Raw genomic sequence first — 25,482 nt, 5'->3', positions numbered from 1 at the left:
TTCAGTCTCAGAATGAGGACCTAAGGTTCTAGGTATCTGTGAAAATTATTTCAGCAGCCACATCTATATTAACAACCCTCTCGAGCTTGTAACAAATTTGATCCCCAGAAAAACAAAGTAAAAAAGGAAACTGTTTTTAGCCCAGGTATATATGCAGAAAATCATCCATAATAAATAAATATTTAACAGACAGTGAGTTGTGGTTTTTATTTCTTTTACATCACTCACAAATTTGTTTAGAAACTTAAATACATGTGGTTTTAGTGTAATATCAGCTTTTTCTGACATCATCTTAAAATCAGTAGAATCAAGTATAACTGTCATCTGTAAGGAGCCATCATGAAATTTGTTTGTCTACTTCTCTGAACCAGCTTTATAGCTACTTTTATTGGAAAAGAAAGAAATGTCTTGATTTTCTAGTACTGGAATATACTTATGATGTAATTCTAGGATCGTAAACACAGGATCACCCATTTTGTTAGTATTGCTGTCCTTTAATCCTAATTCTAATAAGATTGACTTGAACTAAAATTTTAATGTGATTTTTTTTTTTTTTTCTTTTTAATCTTTGACGGTAATACAGAGAAGTCTGTATAAAGGTGTTTTTGGAGGAGGGGAGAGCAGTATCTAAAATTTTTATTTGACTGACTTTCAAGAGAGCAGCAGAATAGACTTCATCTTTTTGAAATGAAAAGACAAAAATGTCTTTACTATGCATTGTGGTTCTTTGTCATTAATGTAATGACTAGAACAAGAGCCTGTATTATATTTATTTCTAACACTTTAAGACTGTTGTCCTCTTTCCTTTGGATCTTTAGTGTACTGTTTTCAACCCAAATTTTCAGTTAACTTTTTTCTTTTAACAGGTCTGAAGAACTGTTGCCCAATTCAACAGTGCCAGCATTCCAACTTTGTTAAACCTACCAACATCTTAAATGGACTTTCCTGTGGTGGTACCCTTTAAGAGGCGGATGAAAGCTACTATATCAGTTTGCACATTCTAATCACTTTCCAGTATCACAAGAGAGATTTTTACTTATATAATAGTCCTAGAGTATGCCCCTGGTAAAACCAGAGGCTACATCCAGTATTACTGCTAAGAGACATTCTTCATCCACCAATGTTGTACATGTATGAAAATGGTGTACTGTATACTTTAACATGCCCCATACTTTGTATTGGAGAGTACAATAATGTAAATCCTAAAAGCACCACTATTTTAGCATAATAAAAGAAAGTCCAAAGAGCTCCTATATAGACTACTCCAGATAACTTTGCTTCTTTGATACTTGTAGCTTGTAATTTTTTTTTTTTAAGAAATTCAAGGTCATTATCATTGTATTGTACAAAATAAGCGCTTTGATTAACACAGCTATATAGTTTTTTTAATTTTTAAAAAACCTGTGGAGACAGTGATCATGTCTTTAAAATACAATAGTCCTTTCAGTATAATGTCTTAGATTAAAGACATTGCCTTTAATATCTATTGGGAAGGAAATGTCCAGACTTTTCAAATCTCTTTTTATGTTTCCTTTTTGTTTACATAGGGAACAATGTTTATAGTTGTGTGTACAGTGGGGGTCTACAACAAGAAGTGTATATTTTCAAACAATTTTTTAATGATTTAACAATTTTTGTAAATCATTTTCAGGCTTCTGCAGCTGTAGATTCTCACTGTGAATCCCTTGCTTGCTCATGCATAAGTGTATTTGCAATACCAAATATACAGGTTTAGTATTTTTGCCTGTTAGTGATTGTTTCACATGTGTAACGTTTTGGTTGAGATGTTAAATGGTGGAGAGTACTGTGGATGTGAATGTGGGAAGTAATTTTAATCATGTGTAATTGGTCACAAGGCCTAATTTGCAGTAACTATTGCTGTTTTATTTAACAATGCCTTGTTGCTTTGTATGCATTAACGTTTGGGTGTAAAGATCGTATGTCTATCCAACAGGGAGCCACAGTATTTAAATTGACCAACCTGATGTTACAACTACTTTGAGGTGGCCAAATGTAAACTAAAAGCCTTAATTAAAGTGGTGCAATTTTGTATAACTTTAGCATCAGTAGTTCAATAAATTTGGATTGCCATGCAAGGGCTTGCATTATAATTACTTGCCACTTGAATGTGTTTTGTGTAATGTTTTTAATAGTGCTAGTTAATAAATATGGATTTATCTTCTTTTTTAAAGTAATAGGTGCATTTTACACACTGGTCTCATAATTTAACATATGGGGAAGCCAGAGTCATTCATTAATTGCAGGAATGATGGGTGAAAGATATCAGGGTTTTTTTTCTAGTATTGTTTGAATATCTTCATGACCACTGTTTGGCATTTTCTTTAAGAAAGAATTTTGTAAATCAAGCAATATTACTTATGAACAGATGCCTTTGGCTAATGTTCAGTAGCTCTTTGAGGTGGAGGTTTTTTGGTTTTTTTTTTAATTGAGTTACATTTGATTTTACATATTTCGGGGGTTCAAAGTTGAGATATGTTGATCAAATCAATATTACTAGCATATATATTGTTACAAATCATACTTATTCTTTATGCCCCTTGTCCAATCTCACCTCATCCCCCTCCCCCCACTAATTAACCTAGATTTCTTCTCTCCTGAAAGAATAATGGTTACTCTGTTGATTTGTTTCTTAGATGATTTGTCCAATGCTGAGAGGTGTGATCACGCCCCCCAATATTATTATAGAGTAGATGCTTCTTCTGTCACTCTGGAATGGGCTTTGTGGAAAGAAACATACACTTTTCTTTATCTCTGCTGGTGACTCTCCTTGTGTCAGTGCACTCCAGTGGCTGGCAGACCATCTGTGTGGTGGTTGTAGCATCTAGCCGCTTTTGTGGCAGTGATGGTTATTATGGTGGCTGTGGTGGGCCACCCACATAGAGGTGATGTTCTTGGCATGCTCCTTGGTGCTGGCGATGTGCCTGGTTGTTGGGGGGGAGTCTGGTCCTCGGGTCCCCAGGCAGGCCCCGAGGTGCTAGCATGGTGTGCATGGTTGAGGGGAGGGTGGTCCGGGCCTCTAAGGCACTGGTAGTGTGCCTGGTTGTGGGAGGGGGCTACAGTCCCCAACTCCATGCCTCACATCCCCGGGCAGACCCGAGGCACTGGTGGTATGTCTGAACCAGAACTAATATTTTTGTCCTTTCTTACTTTTGAAGTGGGGGAACTTCCTGCTGGGACCAGTACTTGAGCTCTGTGGTTTAGCTAAATTGCTGCTTTGCTGCTGCTTCCCTAGGGAAGGCTTTTTGTGCAGCACAAGTTATAATGGTTGACTTGATAGGTACTTCCAGCTCTACACAGACTCAGTGCACACCTGGGTTGTATAGTAACTCTGATCTGGGCCTGAGTCTTTTCATCAAACTGCACCCCATGCAATTCTATATTCCTGACCAGTCTCCTCTGAGTGGTCCTACGCTGAATGGGGTGCAGATCAGCTGTCCTTGCTGTGCCCCAGTGTTCCCCCGGTGGGCCCATCTCTCCCACTGCACATGCTGCAAACACTTCCCGTAAGACAGGCTGTGCACCAGTCCCTTGTGATGACACCGGCCTCTGAGTGTCTCCATTCCTTTAGCTGTGGCTCCTTGCTCCTTTGCGGGTCCATGGGAACCCCATTAGTGGTCTTGCTGGCCTGGGGGCCACCAAGGCACTCTTTTCCCCTACCGCCTCCAAGCAACTCCATCCAAGGGGCACAGCTGCTGCATTTGCTGGCTCCTGCTTCATGTCCTCAGCAGTTCCAGCCTTAAAGTAGCCACAGCACAAAATGGTCAGAGCAGGTTTTTCTTTCATTGTGGCTTCTCCTGCCTTCATGCACTCTGTATGTAGTTCTCTCCTCCTCCTCCCCTGAGCTCTAGTGGCCCCAGCTTGGCTGTTGTTGCTTTTTTATATAGTTGTAAATTGGTTGATTTCTGGGAGAGAATGATGCTGGGGACCGTCTATCCCGCCATCTTGACTGGAACTGGATTTTTTTATATAGTATTTTTTTTAAATACTATGGTTATAAAAATCTGAATGATGTGGACTAAAGTACTACTATGTTTTTAGAGAATAGATCTTTGTCTTATGTGTGTTTTAATTCAATTACTTGAAATTTGTAAAGAAACTCTTCACTCAAACTTTCTCCAAGTATTTGCCAGTCACTGAAGCAATTAATTGGTGTTACCATCTAATTTAGGTGTGTGTGGTAATCTCCTAAATGTATGCTATTTGAATGGGACATTTAAAAGCTTTCATTTTAAGAAGAAAAAAGGTCTTATTCCTTAACTCACCAAGTACTGAGAGGGAGGCCTAAGGGAAAAAATTTCTTCCAGAAGCCCCACTTAACTAAGAGACTTGTTTTGGCAGAACTGGTTTTATTTATAGTCATTTGGGAGAAAATTAAGCCCCCCAAAAGTGGGACTACAGAACACTAAAAGCACTTCAATTTACTATGTCCTTTTACATCCATTGAAGGCACCACCATTAGTTTAGTTACCTTTAATCAGTGTTTGTTGCCTACCAAGCAGTTTTAGGCTCTTAAGAATAGCTAAATATTCATCCAGCAGATAAACTTACATAAGTTATCAAGAATTGTTCTAGGCCTGAGGATACAGCAGCAACCAAGATCAACTAAAACCTTGCCCTCCTAGAATTTATACTCTATTACAAGTTTTCTCAGCCTCAATACTGTTGACATTTTTGTGCTGGATAATGTATCGTGGGGGCTGTCCTGTACAGTATAGGATTTTTAGTAGCATCCCTGGTCTCTGCCAACCGGATTCCAGTAATCACCCCCACCCGCAAGTTGTGACAACCAAAAATGTCTTAATACATTGCCAAATGTCCTCCTGTTGGATTGAAGGGAGCAGGGGAGCCTGAAGGGCAAAGTCACCCCAGTTGAAAACTACTGATCTGATGGGAAACAGCACATAAGTTAGATGACTGTTAGGGTTACAGAATGGACAATTTAGTAGTGAATAATAATATGGACTCTGGAACCAGATTTCCTGGGTTTGTAATCCCAGCTCTGCCACTTCCTAGGTGCTTTGCTTTTCCCATCTATAAAATGAGAATGATAATAGCACCTACTTCATAGGAGGTAAGGAAAGTGAAGTGAATGCCAGTGTTATCCTCTAGGTCAGTATTTTTTTTTTTTTTTTAACACTAATAGAAATAGAGCTATGGTTTGACAAAAAGCATTTTCTCCTATACAAAATAGTAACTGCAGCCTAGTAATGCAAATCATTTGTAGATGGACTTTTCTGGTGTTTAGATGGAAAAATCCTAATATAATTCAGTAAGAAAAGGCATGAATTTTTCATGTCCCCAAGAGTACTTGGTAACATGAATTTTAGGAGAAAACCAGAGTGATATTATACTTATATTTTTCTGAAAAGTGTAAAAGCCTTGTTTTGACTTTCATGTTTCAATTTTTTTCTTAAATGTAAATATATAATGTTTACCACATGTCGACATTATGAATAGAAAGATTTTAAAATTCCATTTATGAAGTTAATGTTAGGGGTTTTTTTTTAATCATCTCATCTTTAGATGTGGGACATCAAACTTAGAATTAAAACTAATCACTGCAGCATTTTTTATTTTAGTTTATCTTAGTCTGTGTCTTCACTGAATTTAATCTCTATTAATTAGTCTGTCTCCTTTCTTTTCAATCTTGGAAATGAAAAAAAGGTGTTACAGTATATTATTTTATAACTAATACTCCTACTACATTATCTTAGAAATCCTGAAGTAATTTGCAGGCTCGTCTCTCTTAAACTGTCAGTGAACCTTAACATTGTGATTTATAGGACTCAATTTTTTTAAACAAATCTGTTCTATAATTTGTTACAATGCATCAGTACATCTAGTATTTATGAATGCACATGAGAAGTGTAGGTTGAGAATAGAACTGAACGTATGTTTCCTTAACTGACTTCAGAGAAAAAAAATGCATGAGTCTGTGTTGGGACATTCGATGGTGATGATGATACTTACCAAAAATGGCTATGAAACCTATTAACTGAGCAAAGTTATTTGAAAAGTAGAAATAAAATACTTATTGCTAAATAGGTTGGTTTTCTATATGTTGCAGTTTTGTTTTTTAAGCTTTCCACATTACACTTACTTTGAACTTGCTTCCTTAAAACATTCCTGTTAGTGGCCTTTAGGTTACTGACCTTAGGAATTAAAGGATTAGTCCAGCATTAGGGATAGCTACCTGATTTTTATGTCTTAAGAATCAAATTTATCCAGTATTGGATGTCTACCATATTCCAGGCACTGTTTACAATGCTAGGGGTACAGCAGGGATGTTGTGCCTACACGGAGAAAACAGCAGATGAACAAAGCTCTTTTGATAACAGTCAAACTTTCTCAGAGCTTTCCATTTGGGACATATTAATGATTTTAGAAAAGAGTGCTATCAGTTTTTATGTGTATAAAGATGTTTTATCATTTGTAGGTGGTCAATAATTCTAAAGGGGTATGGAGAAAAATTTTACTGTCATGTTTTATTATGAACCTAGTTTAACCTGATTTTCCTTACAGAGTGACATAAGTGAGATAAATTATCCAAATTCAGCATTTGGGTCAAAATGCAGGGTTTTTTCCTGAAAAACTAAACAGCACAGGTAGATCTTACAGGATTTTTATGTGAATAATATATCAAGTCAAAAAGTTATAGCAGTTTTTAAGTAAGCAGAGATCAAAAGCTTTGAATGTTTTTGTTATCTACCATTATTACCCATTCATTTTTCTGTTTATACTGTGGTAGTTGATGTCCCCTATGAGCAGTAATTTCAGAATAGGAAACTATTACTGTCAAACTTTTTAATGTGCAATGCACCAGGATTGGGGCAGAGGGAAGTAGGAAGAAGTAGATGGTATAGTAAGTCCAGTCCCTGTTGGCAAGGTATTTAACAAAACAGTGATGGAGACCAATCTAACTATCAAATCTAACAACTCATCCAACCATAGACAGCTGATGCTTCATTATCCATACAAAAGCAAATGACTAGTAGTAAAAATTATATTTTGCTTCACAATACATGGACTATTTGACTTATATTTCCAACTATTAGATTTAGTTGTCTATTAACAGTTGATGTTAATAAATTAGATTCCCTGAGCAAATCAAGCAGTGATGGAGAACTCTATGGCCTGCAGAAGAAAATAAGTGTCTTTCCATACTAGAAGTGAAATACAGTCAGGTGGGTATGGCATGGAGTGGGTAAATTACTGGGGAGCCCTCTACTTTTCTAAATGGGAGTAATATGACTAAAGCAACATTTGTCAGCTGTGTGAAAAGTAGCCCAGAGAGGGGTAATGGCAGAGCTAGAATTAACCCAGCCAGCTTGTAGGCTGCCTTTGGTCAGTAAACATGAAGTAATTCAGGATTTTAGCTGTGGTTAGGAGGGAAACCCAAGAAATTTTGCAAAGAGATATAACTGGAGAATTGGTTAATGGCTTAGAAGTAGGGGCTAAAGGAAAGCGTAAAATGGTTATATTACAGAACCAGAGGTGTATTGAACACAAATAATAAAATAGAGAAGCTGGCAGGGAATCATGCTTTTTGGTACATAAGCAAAAGAGCTTTTTGGTAGGTTAAAGTTTATGTTAAGTGAAATATTTTAATAAGTGCCATCTTTGAACAGTTGAGCCTTGGAGATATTGACATACAGGGGCAACTGAAACTAAGAGTGTGAATGAAATTATTTTCATGAGAATTAAGCATGGAGAAAAAAATAGCAAAGCCTAGCCTAGGGGGTCTTGGGTTGGGGAGAAGAGTTCAAGTACAAAGGACGACTATTACAAAGACAAGGGCAGAGAATCTGCAGCAGTTCAGAATACAGGATCCATCCTGATGCAAGAAGCAAGGTAATTAGTTCTTTCTGATTTGTCTTATGCTATAGGCCAGTAGTAATTTCATTCTCCAGACACTATATCTTGCTGGGCAATTGGCTACTAATCTAAGGAGACGATAAGATCGTTTTGGAAATGCCATCCTCTAGTGAGTACCAGATCTGTGTATATCTGCAGCAATTATAAAGTCTGTTTCAGAGCCAATATTGGCAAAGTTGTGTTCAAGTCACCTTTCAAATACATGCCTTTGCAGTATTTCTCAACATACCTTCCAGTAATGTAAAAAAAAAATTTGGTGCTTTACCCAGAATGTTAGATAAATTCTTATTTCTTATTAACTGGATTCTCATAATATGTTGACCTATTTCTATTACTTTCTACTAAAAATGTTAGTGTCCTAGTTAAACAGTATGTATTAGTTTCCTAGGGCTGCTGTAACAAGTTGCCACAAGGACACTTCAAGAAGTTTGCAGGAAATGGTATTGAAAGATAATACAGGGGGTTGAGGCGGGGTTAGGGGCACCAACTCGTCCCATGGCCACCCAGCAAGCTGGGGAAGGGGAAGCCCTTTAATCTCCTAGGAATTTTAGATGTTGAAAATATTCCCTGTGCACGAGATTCAATACTGTATAGTTCATTAGGATCTGTTGTGGCTGGCCTTGGACACTTCTTGTTAACTAGTAGAATTAGAAGATCATGTGATTTTGGAATAGGAGGATTTATCTTGGTGACTTTAGGATGCTGGTTCCGCTGTAGGTATAATTATTCACAGGAAAGAATCGCTAGGGAAGGAATTAAAAATAAGGTACGAGGGCTGAGCCCGTGGCTCACTCGGGAGAGTGTGGCGCTGGGAGTGCCGAGGCCGCGGGTTCGGATCCCATATAGGGATGGCCGGTTTGCTCACTGGGTGAGTGTGGTGCTGACAACACCAAGTCAAGGGTTAAGATCCCCTTACCGGTCATCTTTTAAAAAAAAAAAATAATAAAAATAAAAAATAAAAAAAATAAAATAAAATAAAATAAAATAAAAATAAGGTACGAAAGCACCCACCTTGATTCTCAAACCAATGGCAACGGCAGGAATTCAGCAATTTTGAGCACAGAAAACCAAAATACAACTCCCTAAAGTCAGTGTAAACAAAGCTGAGACCAACCAGATAAAGCATTCTGTGTACAATAAGAAAGCTCTCAATCAAGTAAATATGTGTAAGTTATTTAAAAAAAAAATACAAATCTTAAATCTTTCCATGAACTTTTTGAATACCCCTTGTACTTTCTCACAGTTCTGGAGGCCAAAAGTCCAAAATTCAAGTGTTGCCAAGTCTATGCACTCCTAGAAGCTCTAGGAGAGAGCCCATTCCTTGGCATTATGCCACATCACTCCAATCTCTGTGTCCCTCTTCATATCTCCTATGAAGACATTTGTGATGGTATTTAGGGCCCACCTAATCTGGGATAGTATCATCTGAAGATCCTTAATTACATCTGCAAAGACCTTTTTTCAAATAAAGGTAACATTCATGAATTTGGGGATTGGTATGTTATATCTTTGGGAGCCATTATCAGCCTACCACACAGTGTTTTACTACTTTTTCAGTAAAAAAGACCATCATGGATCCATGCCAGGATAACCCAAAACATTCTGAACTGAATTAGCAGGCCCTAGCATTTCCTTAGAGAGATCCTGAGCACCTAGGAAAGCCCCCAGATTAAACTACTGTATAGGTATTCTTTTGAGGGAAGCCTAGGATCAGGTGAAATTTTTGTGAGTCAGTAAGAGGTACAATCTGGACTAGTTCCACAATTCAAGAACCAACATAGTGGCCATGGGATGTTAGCCATTGTCATCACACAGAATTACCTTAAACTTGTGTTAGCATACATCCTGTCTACCCTGTATATTTTATATTTTTCAGTGATGACACAGACTTCACCCTTCCACTGTCTTAGATTAGGAGTGATGTAAATAATAAACTTTATTCTCTTTCTTTGCTTTTCATATTCAAATATGTCCAGAGGGTTTCCTCTTCACCTCACCCTCCACTTTTAGTTGGACTTATGTGATTCACATTAGAAGAAAATGAGTGCTTCTGAGGCCAAATGGTGTCATTTATTTATGAGATTTTACTTCTGCTCTGAATTGAATGTTTTATTTACTACTTGGGTGGCTTGTTTTTGTTTTTTAAGAAATGGGAGGAATGGACAGAGATAGAATTAAATGACGAAAACTCATCTGGATGAAATGAAGAACACTGAATATTTGAACAAGTTAGGGATTAATTCAAACCAATGGGTTTTTGGAGTTTTTGTGTTTGTTAGCACATGCAGCATTAGGGGTGGAGTTTCTGTCTGTATAATTCTCAAAAATGAATTTGGACCTTCTCCAGCTAGCGCATTTATCCTTTAATTATTTCAAGTAATATGGTATAAGGATATAACAACCATCTGTGTGGTTCACACGTTTAAGATACAAACTTATAGTTCCCAGAAGTTGATCCATTTACTCTTTATCAGAGCTATTGTGGAAAAAGTTCCCACTTCACTTATTCATTCCTTTGAATTTTCTGACTTCAATAAAGCATAACTTGAATCATACAGGATTTTAACTGTAGACTTATAGTCTATTTTATTAGACTAAAAGGCAATGCTTCCTGAAATACATCTTGGGCTCCTTGCAGAAACTGATCCATCTGGTAATTACTATTTAGCAAACACCTAACAGCTAGCTCTTAATTTTTCAGAAACAAAGAACGTTACTAGCCACTACTATACCACTGATTTCATTCTACCATTGCTTTCATAGAAGATGTCACCAAAGAAGGAAGTGGCACTCACTACCCCATCCCCCATCCTTCCACTCTGAACCAGTACAGGATATTCTCATAGTCAGGGTATTCTCCCCTTGGCAGGATGTGGCTAGTGACGGATGCAGAATTAATGACTTGGTTGCCTAGGCCCCCTGCCAAGGCTCTTGTTCAAGGGAGGGTAAAGAGGACAGGTCTCAGGATGTCATCCAAACAGGATGGATACAGAATGCCAACCATGACAGCCCTGGAAAGTTAAGACATTTTACAGTGCTGCCTCCTCCACCACTGTCAGAAGAGAGTCAGTTGCACACAGTTCATTTCCTCAAGGCTATTATAGCATAAGGAAGGGCTTGTTTCTTAGCTCAGTTACTGCTAAAACTCAGAGGAGCAGTGGAATTAGTCACAATTGACTCAACTGCTTTATCTCACTTTGAAAAGAAAAGTAACAAATTCTAGGAAGCAAAAGATTTTTGTGACCTGCACAAAATAAACACTACATGAGTTAAACCAAAATGTATTTAACATCTAGCCTTCAGCCTAGTTTGACTCTTAATTTCTATTTTCCAAAGGAGATAACCATAAAAAAAAAATCTGAAATCATCTCCATACATAGACTTCCCCTGCTCTCCTTTTCTGCCATCCTATGTAGGTGAGAGAATCACAAATAGAAGTTTAAGAAAGCTGTCACCTAGGATCCCCAAAACCTATTAAAATGGGGAATGATAAAAGAATAAGAAAAACCATCAAATGATAGCTTAATTCTTGTTTTTTGGATTGATGTTTCTGTGAAAAACATTTCAAGATAGAACTGATAAGCTCTGATAGTTGAGAAACAATAACAATAATATTAATTATCATTTCTTGGATGCCCTAATATGTGCTACACACTGCTCTAAGCATGTTACATTTAACCCTCACAACAATTCTATGAAATATGGGCTATCAGTGTCCTCTAATACTCCTCTAATTCTAATGAATGCATTAAATCAATAGAATAAAATGCTAATTATAAATACCAGAAAATAAAATTATTTTTGCTCATAAGTGTGCCTTGAAAGCTCAAAAAATCTATTAGAATTATTCAGTAACTTGATAAGGTGGCCGGGTACAAGATAAATATGTCCAAAATCAATAGTTTTCTTCTATATTCACAATAAGCACTTAGAAGTTGATATGAGGGTAAATATGACAGATGAAAACTAAATGTTTTAAGGTATAAAGCTAACAAGAAAGTGATTATAAAATATTGCTGAAGGACATAAATCAAGATTGTAACAAATACTATATTCTTAAATGGAAAGACATCACAAATATATCAGTTCCCCTAAATTAACATGTTAATATGGTTCCAGTTTGAATTTCAATTGGGTGAGGTTTTGAAATTGAAATTAAATGATCTTAAAGTTCAAGAGAAAAAAGAAATGACAATTATTAATCAGTAGAGTAGAACTGAATGTAGAAGTAGATTCCAGTATATAACAATATATGACCAAAATATATTTCAATAGGAAAGAATGTTATTTAGTAAAATTCTGGCACAACTATCTATCCATCTAAAGAAAATAAAAGTTCAATCCCTATATCATGCAAAAAGTACTTTCCAGATATATTTAAATTGTTCAAGCTATAAAGTAAAATAATAAAAATATGACAAGGAACTCTAAGTGATTGGAAGTGTAGGGGAGATCTTCTCAGCCAATTCAGAAAATTCAGAGGCATGCTGCTGCTACTACCGCCACCCTAGGGACCCACCTGGATCCTGAGGTATGGAGTGGGGTAAGCTGAATCCAGCCACAACCAGGTAAAGAGCACACCAAAAACACCATTTCCATGCGGGTAGCCCACCATAGCCAGTGCAATTGCCACAGCTGCCACAGAAGCGGCAGTCACTATAGCAGTAGTCACAGCCACCGTGCAGATGGTATTCCAGATACTCAACTGCATTGACACAGGGAGAGTCAGCAGCAGAGACTGAAAAAAAAAGAGAGAGAGAAGAGGTCCTCTCTCACCACAAGGCACACTCCAGAGTAATAGAAGAAGCATCTGCTATACCACAATAGTGTGAGATGTGAACACACCTCTCTCCATACTGGACAGATCATATAGGCAACAAATCAACAAAGAAACAGTTAATCTGATTATCAGAAGGAGAAAACAAATTCTATGGTTATTATGGGGGGTAGGGGGAATGGGATGGGGAGAGATTGGATAAAGGGTATAAAGAATAAGTATGATTTGCAATAATGAATGTGCTAATAAAAAATAAAAGAAGGAAAACATGCTATTTTTAAAATTAAAATAATTTATATATTTAAATTAAAATAATAAAATTGAAGATTTTATATATATTTAAAACTTGTCTGGCAAAATATATTACAAAGTCAGATTTGGGAAAATATAAGACACATGAAAGATAAAGCATTAATATTCATAAAATATAAAGGGTTCATAAAAGTTGAAAAGAAACAATTCAAAAGAAAAATGGGTGAAAGATATGACTAAACAGTTCAGAAGAGCAAATCCAAATGGCCAGAAACATAAAAAAAGATGCTGTAACTAGTAGCCAAAAAAAAATGCAAATCAAAATACCAAAGAACCCAACATGGGTAAAAGTTTTGCAAAGATTAGTCTGATTCTGTTGCTTATGACAAAATACTTGGAACTGGGTACTTTCTAAGAAAACAAAATTTATTGCTTACAGTTTCAGAGGGAGGCTGGGAAGTCCAAACTCCAGGGAACACATCTGGTGAGGATCTTCTTTGGTGCTGGCTTTACAGCAATGTGGGGGGTCTCATATGGCAGAAAATGGCAGAGCAGAGAGAGAGAGCTTCTTATGTGCTCTTCGGTTAAAGCCCTAGAACCACACTCACGACCGCCATGACACCATTGTTTTAGTCCATTTTGTGTTGCTATAACAGAATACCTGAGACTGGGTAATTTATAAAGAACAGAGGTTTATTTGGCTTATGATTCTGGGACAGCTGCATCTGGCACAGGCCTCAGGCCACTTCTACTCATGGTGGAAAGTGACAGGCAGCCAGCGGGTACAAGCAGATCACATGGCGAGAGAGGAAGGTAGAGAGAGAGAGGAGGTGCCAGAGTCTTTTAAACAACCAGCTCTCAGGGGAACTAATACAGTGAGAACTCATTCATTTATTCCCCCTCCCCCAGGGAGAGCATTAATCCATTCATGAGGGATCCGCCCCCATGACCCAATCACTTTCCAACACTGCCACATTGGGGATAAAAATTCCACATGAGTTTTGGACATGGGGACAACACATCCAAACTCCATCAACCATCAAGTGGATAAGTCCATTCACTGTAGCAAGGCCTTCACAGTCTAATCACCTCTTCAAGGCCCCACCTTTCAATTACTATAATGTGATTTCCCACCCTCTTAACATTGTTACAGTGGGGACCAAGCCTCCAACACATTAAACTTTGGGGGGACATAATTCAATCCACTGCAAGGACACTACAGTCTCAGAAGAGAGATTAGAGAGCAAGAAAGGAGTCCTTTATTGCTAATGGAAATGTAAATTGTAGAGCCTTTGGGTAAACCAAAATTTTAATATGCTATCCGCTAATATCTATTAAAATTCAAAATATGCATATTTGACCCAGCAATCCTGATATTTACACCAGAGAAATAAAAGGATATAGACACAAGATTATTTATTGTCACATTGTAGAAGAAAAAACAGAGTGAATGCCCATCAATAGAATAATTGAATAAATTATGATTCATCATAACAACATTTATGCATAACAGAACATTACACAGTCATTAAAAAATGAGTTTGATGTTTAAAGGTTGAGTTAGAGGGATTCCTATGAGATATCAGAAGTGAATAAAGCAAAATACAGAGAAAGATGTGGCATGTGTTTGTGTGTCTGTGTGTTCATGTTGTATGTACTACATGAGCCTGGAAAAGGTAATGAAGGATACATACCAGGTTGTTAACAGGGGTTACCTGGCATGGTGATATAGGAGAGAAGGGGCAAGAAAGCAAAGGGGATCTGAGTAGATGGGAGAAGAAAAGTAAAGGTACACTGGTGGGAAAAAAAACAAAACAGAAGCACAAAGAGGTATAGACAGTCATTATTGTCAATGGTAAGTAAAAAACAGTTTCTGGAATATGTTTTAAAAGCTATATGAACATTATTATGTAAAATATGGATGTAAATATGTGAGGGGATAATGTGCAATAATAAAAAGTACCATGGATGACTTTGAATTATTTTGTTTTCCTTAATGTTCTGCTGTCTTTAAGTAAAAATAAAGTTTTTAAAAATAAAGTCATCATCATACTTAAATCAGAAAAAAAAAATTATTCAAAAAGCCAAAGGAATTTAACTTTCCTTAATTACCTGCAATTCAGCCATATTACACAGGTAAAGAATTTCAATTGATCTTGTGAAGGACAGAGAAGCAGAAGGACTCCCCTAGGATGGTAAGCGTTTTTTAAAGATTAAACTCAATCATTTAAAATTGCAAATAGGGGGCCGAGCCCGTGGTGCACTCAGGAGAGTGCACTCACTGGCTGAGTGCCGGTCACGAAAAAGACAAAAAAAAAAAAATTGCAAATAGGAAGCCAGGATGGATTTTGAAGCACAGATTTACCTAATGCCCTTTTGCAGCACAGATTCAAGCTTCCAAACAAGTTTCAAGGGCAATGTCTATGACAGACAGCTTTTTCTTAGCATTTATATTTCATTGCTAATACTTGTTTCATCATTTTCTTTTTTTTTTTTCTTAATTTTATTTTGTCGATATACAATGTGGTTGATTATTGTGGCCCATTACCGAAACCCCCCTCCCTCCTCCCGCTCCCCCCTCCCACCCTCATCATTTTATACTTTTAAATGCACTTCTATTTATAGAAGCTACATAGTTTGCTCTTATATGTCAATATTTTTGTAGCTCAAAATATACTCAAAGTATCTTAGAAATCAATTCCTGCTCTTGATTTATGAACTAAATATGCTACCTTTTCAATCATTAAAATAACACCTTGAAAATTTTGTTTTTAATGAATAGTTTCATAGCATCATGGATGCATGATGCATCTTCTCAAGGATACATTTTCGTAGATGTATTAGTCCATTTTGTGTTGCTATAACAGAATACCTGAGACTGGGAATTTATAAGGAACAGAGGTTTATTAGGCTTATGATTCTAGGACAGCTGTGTCTGGCACAGGCATCAGGCTGCTTCTACTCATCGCGGAAAAGCAGCAGGCAGCCAGCGGGTACAAGCAGATCACATGGCAAAAGGAAGCAAGAGAGAGAGAGAAGGTGCCAGGGTCTTTTTAAACAACCAGCTCTTGCAGAAACTAATAGAGCGAGAACTCACTCATTAATGCCCCCTCCCCCAGGGAGAGCATTAATACATTCATGAGGGATCCGCCCACATGACTCAATCAGTTTCCAACACTGCCACATTGGGGATCAAATTTCCACATGAGTTTTGGAGGGGACTACACATCCAAATTCCATCAGAAGATATTTGCTTATACACAAAAATAACTGAACATATGTGGTGATTATCCATTAAAATTTTTAATTATTACATTGTTTCTCAGAAAGTTATAACTTATGCAGTATTCAGATACGGATGTGTGTTTGCTTTCCCTGTATTTTCACACATCCCCTTCCACCTCATTCAGTATGTAAACAGCAGGAGCTAACCATCTTCAGACAAACATGGAGGCCTGGACCACGACCTGCATCAGGCAGATCTATGGAAGGCTAAAGCCTTTTACCTGTGTTCTCAGCAGCACAGAATCCACTCCCCCAATTCTTGTACAAACCCCAGAGGAGACAACCTCTGTGATGTGTGAGGTAGAATTTCCTGCCCTCAACCCATCAAACCAGGCCAGCTGATGGCTCATTCAGAACTAAAACCATATAAGAAAAAAAGTTAATGCGAATTTTCTTGCCCAGTTAAATTTGTGTGGTAAGGTTCATGCTAGCTACCTTCTTTGCATAATAAAATCAAAACAGAATATAAATTTTGCTATTTAGAGAAAACAGCAGAACAATGCTCTCCCAAGGGCCCTAATAAATCATTCTTCAGAAACATGAATGTGTGTTGGATTTACAGTATTTATATGCCAAACAGAGTAGTAAATGAAGACAGGAAAGCAAAATGCATAAGTTGCAGTAATAATTTTGTGGTTTAGCTGGAGAATGTTCTCTATCAGCAGGGGATAGTGATTTTAGTTTTTCAGTTGCTTCCAAGATCATTTCCACTATTGATGAGGCCTGAGATGTCTGTCAAGGAGAGTCATTGCAATTGATTTATTTGTCTGGCAAAATTTTGTTACCAAAATTCACTACTACCTCAAAACTGTCACTGAGTACTCTATGCTTACAACACCAGAAGCAAAAGCCACAATGAAAACCTATCCTGAGCTAACCCTTACTGTTAGATATCTAAGAGGCAATAATATATTTATGATTTCATGTTTAAGATCTCCCAGATATCAATGTTTACATCACAATTCAGTAATAAGGGCTGGCTGGTTAGCTCAGTTGGTTAGAGCACGGTGTTATAACATTCAGGTTGAGGGTTTGGATCTCCATACCAGCCAGCCACCAAAAAAAAAAAAAAAAGTGGTAAAACAAATTCAGTAATAAAAGAGTAACTTGAAATTAGAAAGTTTTACATTTTGGGCTGGCCCGTGGCTCACTTGGGAGAATGTGGTGCCAATAATACCAAGGCCACGTGTTCAAAAAGTTTTACATTTTACCATTCTATTTTCCTCTTCAAATTGACCACAGTTGGAAAGAGCTATGAAACATAAATTATTCGAGGTTCTTCCTGTTTTCTAAGCTTCACAAGATTAAGATGATAAAAACATCATTTGAAGTGGTAGAGAGTACTGTGAAGTATCTACATATGGTACAATATAATAAAAATGCAAATAAGTTACAATCTGGGCCGGTTTGCTCACTTGGGAGAGCGTGGTGCTGACAACACCAAGTCAAGCATTAAGATCCCCTTACCGGTCATCTTTAAAAAAAAAAAAAAGTTACAATCTGGTTACATATGAGGGTACTTCAAAAAGTTCATGGAAAAAGAATTAAAAGATAATATGAATCATGTACATACTCTTGCTATGTATATGTAGGTATAGATATTGTTTGAGGAATTGAATGCAATTGTGTTTATTGAAAATGACCCACTCATGTATTGAGCATCTACTAAGTGTCAATATGTAGAAGTGAATAAAATAGATATGGTCTCCTCTTCTTAGATCTGAATAAAATAGCAAACACTTATTGAATATTTACTATATGTTGTGCATTATTATATTAGTCAATCTTTATTGAGTGGTTATTATATGCCAACACTATTCTAAGTGATTTAAATATGTTAACTCATTTAATCCTCACAATAAATCTATGAGGTAGGTACTGCTATTTCTGTTACACAGAGGCAGAGAGAGGTAATTTGTCCAAGGTTCTGTAAGTGGGGGACATAGGATTCAACCCAAGATGTCTTTCTTTTCTGTACCACCTCTCAACCACTACATAAATGTTTTTTAATTCCCAGTGCAAACTTTTTAGGACAATACTCTTACTCTCTCAATTTTACAGAAAAACTGACAATAATACTACCCACTACACTACACTGCTTAACTGGGAAGACTGTTAAACAAGTGTCAACCAGGCTCCATTTTTAAACTCTGACCCCATTTGACTTGAGAGTAAAGCATTTTTCTTCATACCAGACAACTCCCCCCACCAAAAGTCATATCTGAAAAGACATAATGTACTCAATCAATAGCTTCCCGCTATGATAACCACAACCAATCTTTCCTAGAATCATATCAGTATTTCATTGAGTCTTTCCATTAGTTTCTCTCCTATACGTGAAATTCAAATAACACACCCACATTTTTGAGGGCACAGACTATTTACACTCAACACAAATATTTTTCTCTCCCCTGACTCATGAACTATTTTATCTTGAAATTTAATATTTTTAAAAACTCTTTTTAAAAACTTGTTTGTATTTTGCAGATTTCTCCTAAAATACATTCAAAGCTTTGTTTTGCTTCATATCACTGATGTTTAACTACTTTGCAGTATCACTGCTACTTATGCACAAAATGTTTGTCAGAATTTCATTCTGATTACCAAGATCTGATGCCTCATAACCAAGAAGGAAAATCAAATAAAAAATGGTTTTGGAGATATATATATATCTATATATATATAGCAACAATGTGAATGTACTTAATGCCAATAAACTGCACACTTAAAAATGACTAAAATGATAACTTTTGTGTATATATTACCACAATTTTTTTAATTGAATCATAATTGATTATACATATTTCTTTTTTTTTTTTTTTTTTTTTAAAAGATGACCGGTAAGGGGATCTTAACCCTTGTCTTGGTGTTGTCAGCACCACGCTCACCCAGTGAGCAACCGGCCATCCCTATGTGGGATCCGAACCCGTGGCCTTGGTGTTATCAGCACCACACTCTCCCGAGTGAGCCACAGGCCGGCCCTGATTATACATATTTCTGGGGTTCAACATTGACATATGTTGATCATATCAATATTACTTGCATATATACTGTTACAAATCATACTTCTTAAATATGCCCCTTGTCCAATCTCTCCCCATCCCCCTCATCCTCCCCCTTCCCGTCCCTGATAACCCTATATTTCTTCTCTCCTTCTGAAAGAGTAATGGTTACTCTGTTGATTTGTTGCCTAGATGATCTGTCCAATGCTGAGAGGTGTGTTCAGGTCCCCCAATATTATCATAGAACAGATGCTACTTCTGTCTCTCTGGAATGGGCTTTGTAGAGAGAGATATCGTCCTCTTTTCTTTGGTCTCTGCTGGTGACTCTCCTTGTGTCAATGCATGCCAGTGGCTGGCGGACTATCTGCATGGTGGTTGTGGCATCTAGCTGCTTTCATGGCAGCCGTGATTATTGTGGTGGCTGTGGAGGGCCACCCACATGGAGGTGATGTTTTTGGCATGCTCCTTACCTATTTGCTGGGGGCTCCTGACTCGATGCCTCAAAACCCTGGGTGAGCCCCATGGTGCTGGTGGTGTGCCTGGTTGTGGGAGGAGGGTCCAGTCCCCACTCCATACCTCAGGACCCCGGGGTGGGTCCCATGGCACTGGCAGTGTACCTGGCTGTGGGAGGAGGGTCCGGTCCCTGGCTCCCTGTCTCAGGATCCCGGGTGGGCCCTGTGGTGCTGGCAGTGTGCCATTTATCCTGAAGACCAAGGTAATCACCAATCCTTTCTCCAGAAGTTTGCACTGGGTTCTTTCTTGCCTGTCTGTTGTCCACATATGAAATTCTGATGGTGGAGGGTACTGTTTTAGTGAATACTGCAATCCATTAAACAGAGAGAGGTTATCATTTTAGAGTAATTTTTTAATCATTTTGTCTTCTTATCATAGGGTTGTAGGAATAGTTTATATAATATGCAAACAGCTTTCTTATCAAATATAAGAATTACAAATATTTTCTATCATAGTAAGTTCTTTCAGGAATTCTTTTTTTTTTTTTTTTTTTTAGGAATTCTTGATAGAAGTTGAAAGTGTCCTTTTCTTCATTCTAAAATTCTTCCAAAAATTAGTGCTCCAGGAAAACCCCATGGCCTGGATGATTGGCAGGACCCAGAGAGAACAGCATGCTCCTGTGTCCTTTTCCTCTTAGGCAATATCTTCACTTCTAACCTGTGTGTTGCTATGGACAGAGGGGTCTCCACCTGAGCTGAGGTGTGCAGACAGGTGAGTAAGCCACCACAATTTTTAAATGTAAGTAAATAAGCTGGTCAACATCAAGGAATAGGGGAGAATAAAACATTGCCAACCAAGCACTAATATCAATTTGCAAGATGTAACAGTTTTACCTTATAATAGGTTTTAAGTAAGAATATTTTAAGAAAATAACGACCAAATTTTATTTGGTGTCTGAATAGCGATTTAAAATATTTATGTATTCCATGTTATAATCAGTTAAGTATGATTGAACAGATAAATTTCCCTGATTTTTGTTTTAATGAGTGAATGTTCTTTTTCCCCCAAACTATATCTCCCAGATCCAAGCACAGTGCATGGCACATAGTAGACACAATATTTATGGATGGATGAATAAAAGATTATTTAAGACAATGTCCACTGAACTGCTTTTCATAGAGAACAAAGGGAGACTTTGCAATCACATTTACATTTATCAATATAAAGTGTTAATTATTTTGAGCTTCTCAGACAGAAAAAAAATACTTCTGCTATTGTTGCAGCATCACAGAAAAAAAGGGCTAAAATTGGTCCAATTCAATCTATTTTACTAATACCTCTATTACTATGTCCCAAGTGTGGTGTTGCCAAACGAACTGATAATAATTATGAGTAAGTGTTAAGATCACTTTTGAACACATATAATATGCCGTGCATATTATTGTGCCTGGCACTATTCTTAGCCTTTACACATATTAACTCATTAAATCCTTATAGCAATGATATGATATAGTATTATTATTATTACGTCCAAAAAGTAGAAACTGAGGCACACCTCATATCCAAGATCACATAGCTAGAAAGTGGTAGAGCTGGGATGTGACCCCAGGCAATCCAGCTCTAAAGTCTGAGTTTTTAACCACTTTGCTTTATTGATATTTTTAGATTTAGTCCTCAGCCACCCTAACAGAATATTCTCATTTACAGGGATAGGGTTTAGAACAGTTAAATAGCTGATGAACTGCAGAACTGAGTCAAACCCGGGAATCCTGATCTCCAAGATTGTGCTCATAATCTCCAGGCAATTGTGCCTCTCCTGAGCTAAGCCATGTTTTAAAAACTACACATTGTGGTTCATAGTATCATAGTACAGCCAAAAACCGGTGTTTGTATTTAATGCATGATTCATTGTTATTTACTATACTTTTGGTTTCTGATTCAATAGTTCAAGCCTATGATCTGGAGTAAATTACTTAATCTTTCAGCAATTCTACTTCTTTATATAAAAAGAATATTATGAAGTTATAATTGCATGTTTGGAATGTTTTCCACTCAAAGAAGAAAACTCCCCAAATATTAAAATGAAAAAAAAAAAAAAAACCCACACCATCTTATATCTGCACAAGCAGTTAATACTCTAAGTACTTCATTTTGTTTTATATAAGCTGCTCCATGTCCTAAAACTGTATTCAAAATCCTTCCAACTATCTTTTGGGCATGACAAAAATATTTAAGCACCTGCCATAACTTAACTCACTAGACTCACATCTGTCTCACCGGAACTCTCAATGAATTTATTAAAGTATTTAACTGAATTTCAATTGGATCCTGCTATGAAAATAAATTGCTTTCAATAAAACAAGGCATAGTGAACTAGACAATAATAATAAAACCATCCAAATTCTCACCAAAGACAACTATGAACGTTGGTATAATCTTGGTTCAGTATTTTTTAAATGTATTTTTACATTGTTTCTGAGCATACAAACATATACAATATGCCAATCTGTTTTCCTCACTTAAAGCAAAACATAAACATTTCCAAGCTATTGCAAACTCTCTCTAAATATTTTAATGACTGCATAGCAGTCTATGACATGGGCATTGGTTTATTTCCCTTCTGCTTTTACTTGGTAGGAGTGGAGAAAATATGCCAAATGGCCGCTGAGTATTTGGGGAACTATAGTTGAAAATGTCTGGGATATAGAATTTGAGGTAGAGATAATGGCAAAATGATGCCAGACAGGTAAATCAGATCCTGATGGCCAAGTCAAGTAGTTTGGAGTTAAAATTGAGGTGGGGAGGAAACTGAAAGGCAAGTGACAATCAGAGTTGCCTTTTTAGAACATCATTCTCTTAGCAGTGTGAAAAAAGGAGTTCAGTTGGAGGACCTACCTTAGTACAGCAAAGCAATGATGAGTAAGGACTGAGAAGGTAGCAATGGAAATGAGAAGACATTTAAGATTTGGTGACTGGGAAGGTTAATTCTAGGTGTCAACTTGGTTAGATTAAGGAATGCTGAGAAACCTGATAAAGCTATCTTTTGGGGTGTGTCCGTGAGGGTGTTTCCAGCAGAGATTAGCATGAGAGCCTGAGTGGACTGGGTGGGAATGACCCGCCCTCAATGTGGGTGGGAACATCCAAACCACTGGGGCCTGGAGAGAACAAAAGACAAAGAAAGGTGACTCTCTCTCTATCCCCTGGAGCTGGGATACATTCTTCTCTCCTGTCCATGGACATCAGAGCACAAGACTCTTCAGCTTTTGGGTTCCAGGACTTACACCAAGGACACTGTTGGCTTCCCTGGTTTCCAGGCCTTCACTTCGGTCTTGGACTGAGCCACGCATGTGCATCCAGTTTGCAGACAGTCTGTTGTTGGACTTCTCTTCACAATTGTGTGAGCTAATTCCCCCAATAAATCCCCTCTCATATGTTTATAACATACCCTATTGATTCTGTCTCTCTGGAGAACACCAACTAATATGATGACAAAGTAGATGCAGAGGATGAGAGAAGAAATCATTGAATCAACAAATACTTAGAGGGATACAACACCAAACAAAACAGTTAAATGCCTCTGCCCTCATAAAACTTGAGTTCTATTGAGATCAAATTCCAGAGTTTTGGCTTAGGTAACTGGATATGGCCATTTGCCAAGATGAAAAAATATATATATACAGGAGTAGAGAGGTAGAGTCATTGTTGTGTTGCTGTTTTGATGGAGACTGAGAGAGGGGGCAGACCTGTTGAGCTCAGGTTTAGAGTCAGAACATGTTAAATTTCAGATGCCTTAAATTTGAGATTTCTTAAATTGGATTTGTTCAGTAAGCAACCAGATGTATGAATATGGAATACAAAATTGAGGTATGGGCTAGACTATAGACTGGGGATCAAAAGTCAGTAGTTTGAAGCCAGAGGATAGTGCAGAGTTAAGAAAAGAGGGCTTAGGGCAGAACTCTGTTAGAGATTAATTAACACTTAAGGGAAGAGCAGATTTCAAGAGCCCACAGAGGACTAGCCAGGAGAAGCCAGTGAGGACTAAGAGAAGCCCACTAATAAAGTCGTGACACCTAGGGGCAGGAGAGTAGCAAGGAAGAGAGTGCTCAATGATGCTAAATACTCCAGAGATAATGAGAAATGAAAAATAAACTTTTACTGGCAAAAAGATCATTGGTGACCTTGTTTAGAGCACTTTTCATTTAGCAGTGAAGGTTGACATCAGACCTCATTAGGTCACGTTGTAAATGTAAATGAAGTAAAAGGAATGTTTCTCTTTCAAAATGTTTGGCTAAATTACAAATGATGTAGATGAATAATTTTTTTATATGAAAACATGCATATTAAGTGAATAAACAGATTATACAACAGTGTTATAGTATAATCCCACTTCTTCCAGTTATCTATTGTTACGTAAAAAGCCACCACAAAATGTAGTGACATAAAACTGTGCCATTAACTCTCTTGGTTCTGCAGGTTAACTGGGCTTAGCTGGGTGATTCTTGATGAAGATGTCTCATGAGATTGTAGTCAGATATAGTAAACGGAATCACGTGAATTCTTTTATTTTCTCCCCTTGCTTATGTCTATTTTCTTAACTTTCTGTAAGAGACACTTATATTGGTAAGAAAACCACTAATAGCTATTTACAATTTAGCAAAACAGAAGTTTGGCTGAGAAGGGAAGGAGATAGAAAAGACAACAGCTACAAAGGAGCACCAGGCAAAAGGATGCTTTCTTTTGGATGGGATTTGGGGAGGGAGGGCAGTTCAGCAGATTTTGAAACTGAGACCTCCTGTGACATCTAATGTGATTAAGTGAAAAAATACTCAGCCCGTGGTACACTTGGGAGAGCCTGGTGCTGACAACACCAAGTCAAGGGTTAAGATCCCCTTACCATCATCTTAAAAAAAATAAAAATAAAAATACTCAGCAACACCTATGTACTATTCTTGTGCTCTGCCCTCCAATGTATTTTTTTTTTTTTTAAATAAAAGATGACCAGTACGGGGATCTTAACCCTTGACTTGGTGTTGTCAGCACCACGCTCAGCCAGTGAGTGAACCAGCCATCCCTATATAGGATCCAAACCCGTGGCCTTGGTGTTATCAGCACCGTACTCTCCTGAGTTAGCCACAGGCCGGCCCTACCACCAATGTATTTGAAAATGCTTATGATGAGGAAACAATCAGATAAATCCAAACTGAGGGACATTCTGCAAACCGGTTTGAACTCTTGAAAATATCAATGACTTAAAAGAAAGTCTGGGAGACTATTCTAAATTAAAGTAGAACAAAAAGACATGACAACTAAATGTGTAATCTTATATCTGAACCCGTGTCGGATAGGCAGTTATAATGGACATTATTAGGACCACAGGGAAATTTGCATATGTTAATTATAGTATTTTGTCAATATCAGTCTGAGTGTTTATTTTCTTGTGACTAGATAGAAGAATGTTTTGTCCTTGTTTTAGTAATGTCAAAGAACAAAATTTCAACAAACAAGTTTTAAAGATCTAATTGGATTTTATTAGTGATTCATGAATTGGGCAGCTATTTTGTCTCATCTACAAAATAGAAGGAGCTCAGATGAGCTCAGCAAAGGAGGTTGGTTTTGTAGGCAGAAAAGAGCTTAAGAAACAAAAATAAGGAACAAAAAGCAGATTGGTCATTTCAAAGTTACTTTTTTTATAGGGTTAAAACAGATGGGACTTCCTTATCTGCTGCCTCAGGTAGAGTGGGCCCCTTCTGATTGGTTGCTGTGAATCTCCTATTGTTTTTTTTTTTTTTTTTAATTGGCCCGTTTTAAAGTTCAGTT

General features: G+C 37.3%; 1 protein-coding gene across 1 annotated transcript in view; it reads left to right on the top strand.

Moving 5' to 3' along the window:
* The window catches only part of RAP1B (RAP1B, member of RAS oncogene family), a 39,314-nt gene extending 37,200 nt beyond the window's left edge, over positions 1-2,114 (top strand). The window contains exon 8 of the mRNA XM_063075068.1: positions 867-2,114. The gene's annotated coding sequence lies outside the window, so the exon portion shown is untranslated. The remainder of the gene's footprint in view (positions 1-866) is intronic.
* Positions 2,115-25,482: the final 23,368 nt, after the last annotated feature.

Source organism: Cynocephalus volans, chromosome 12 (genome assembly GCF_027409185.1).
Source record: "Cynocephalus volans isolate mCynVol1 chromosome 12, mCynVol1.pri, whole genome shotgun sequence".
Classification (NCBI taxonomy): Eukaryota; Metazoa; Chordata; class Mammalia; order Dermoptera; family Cynocephalidae; genus Cynocephalus; species Cynocephalus volans.
Note: the sequence above shows the minus strand (reverse complement) of the source record. Positions and strands in the feature narration are given on the sequence as shown.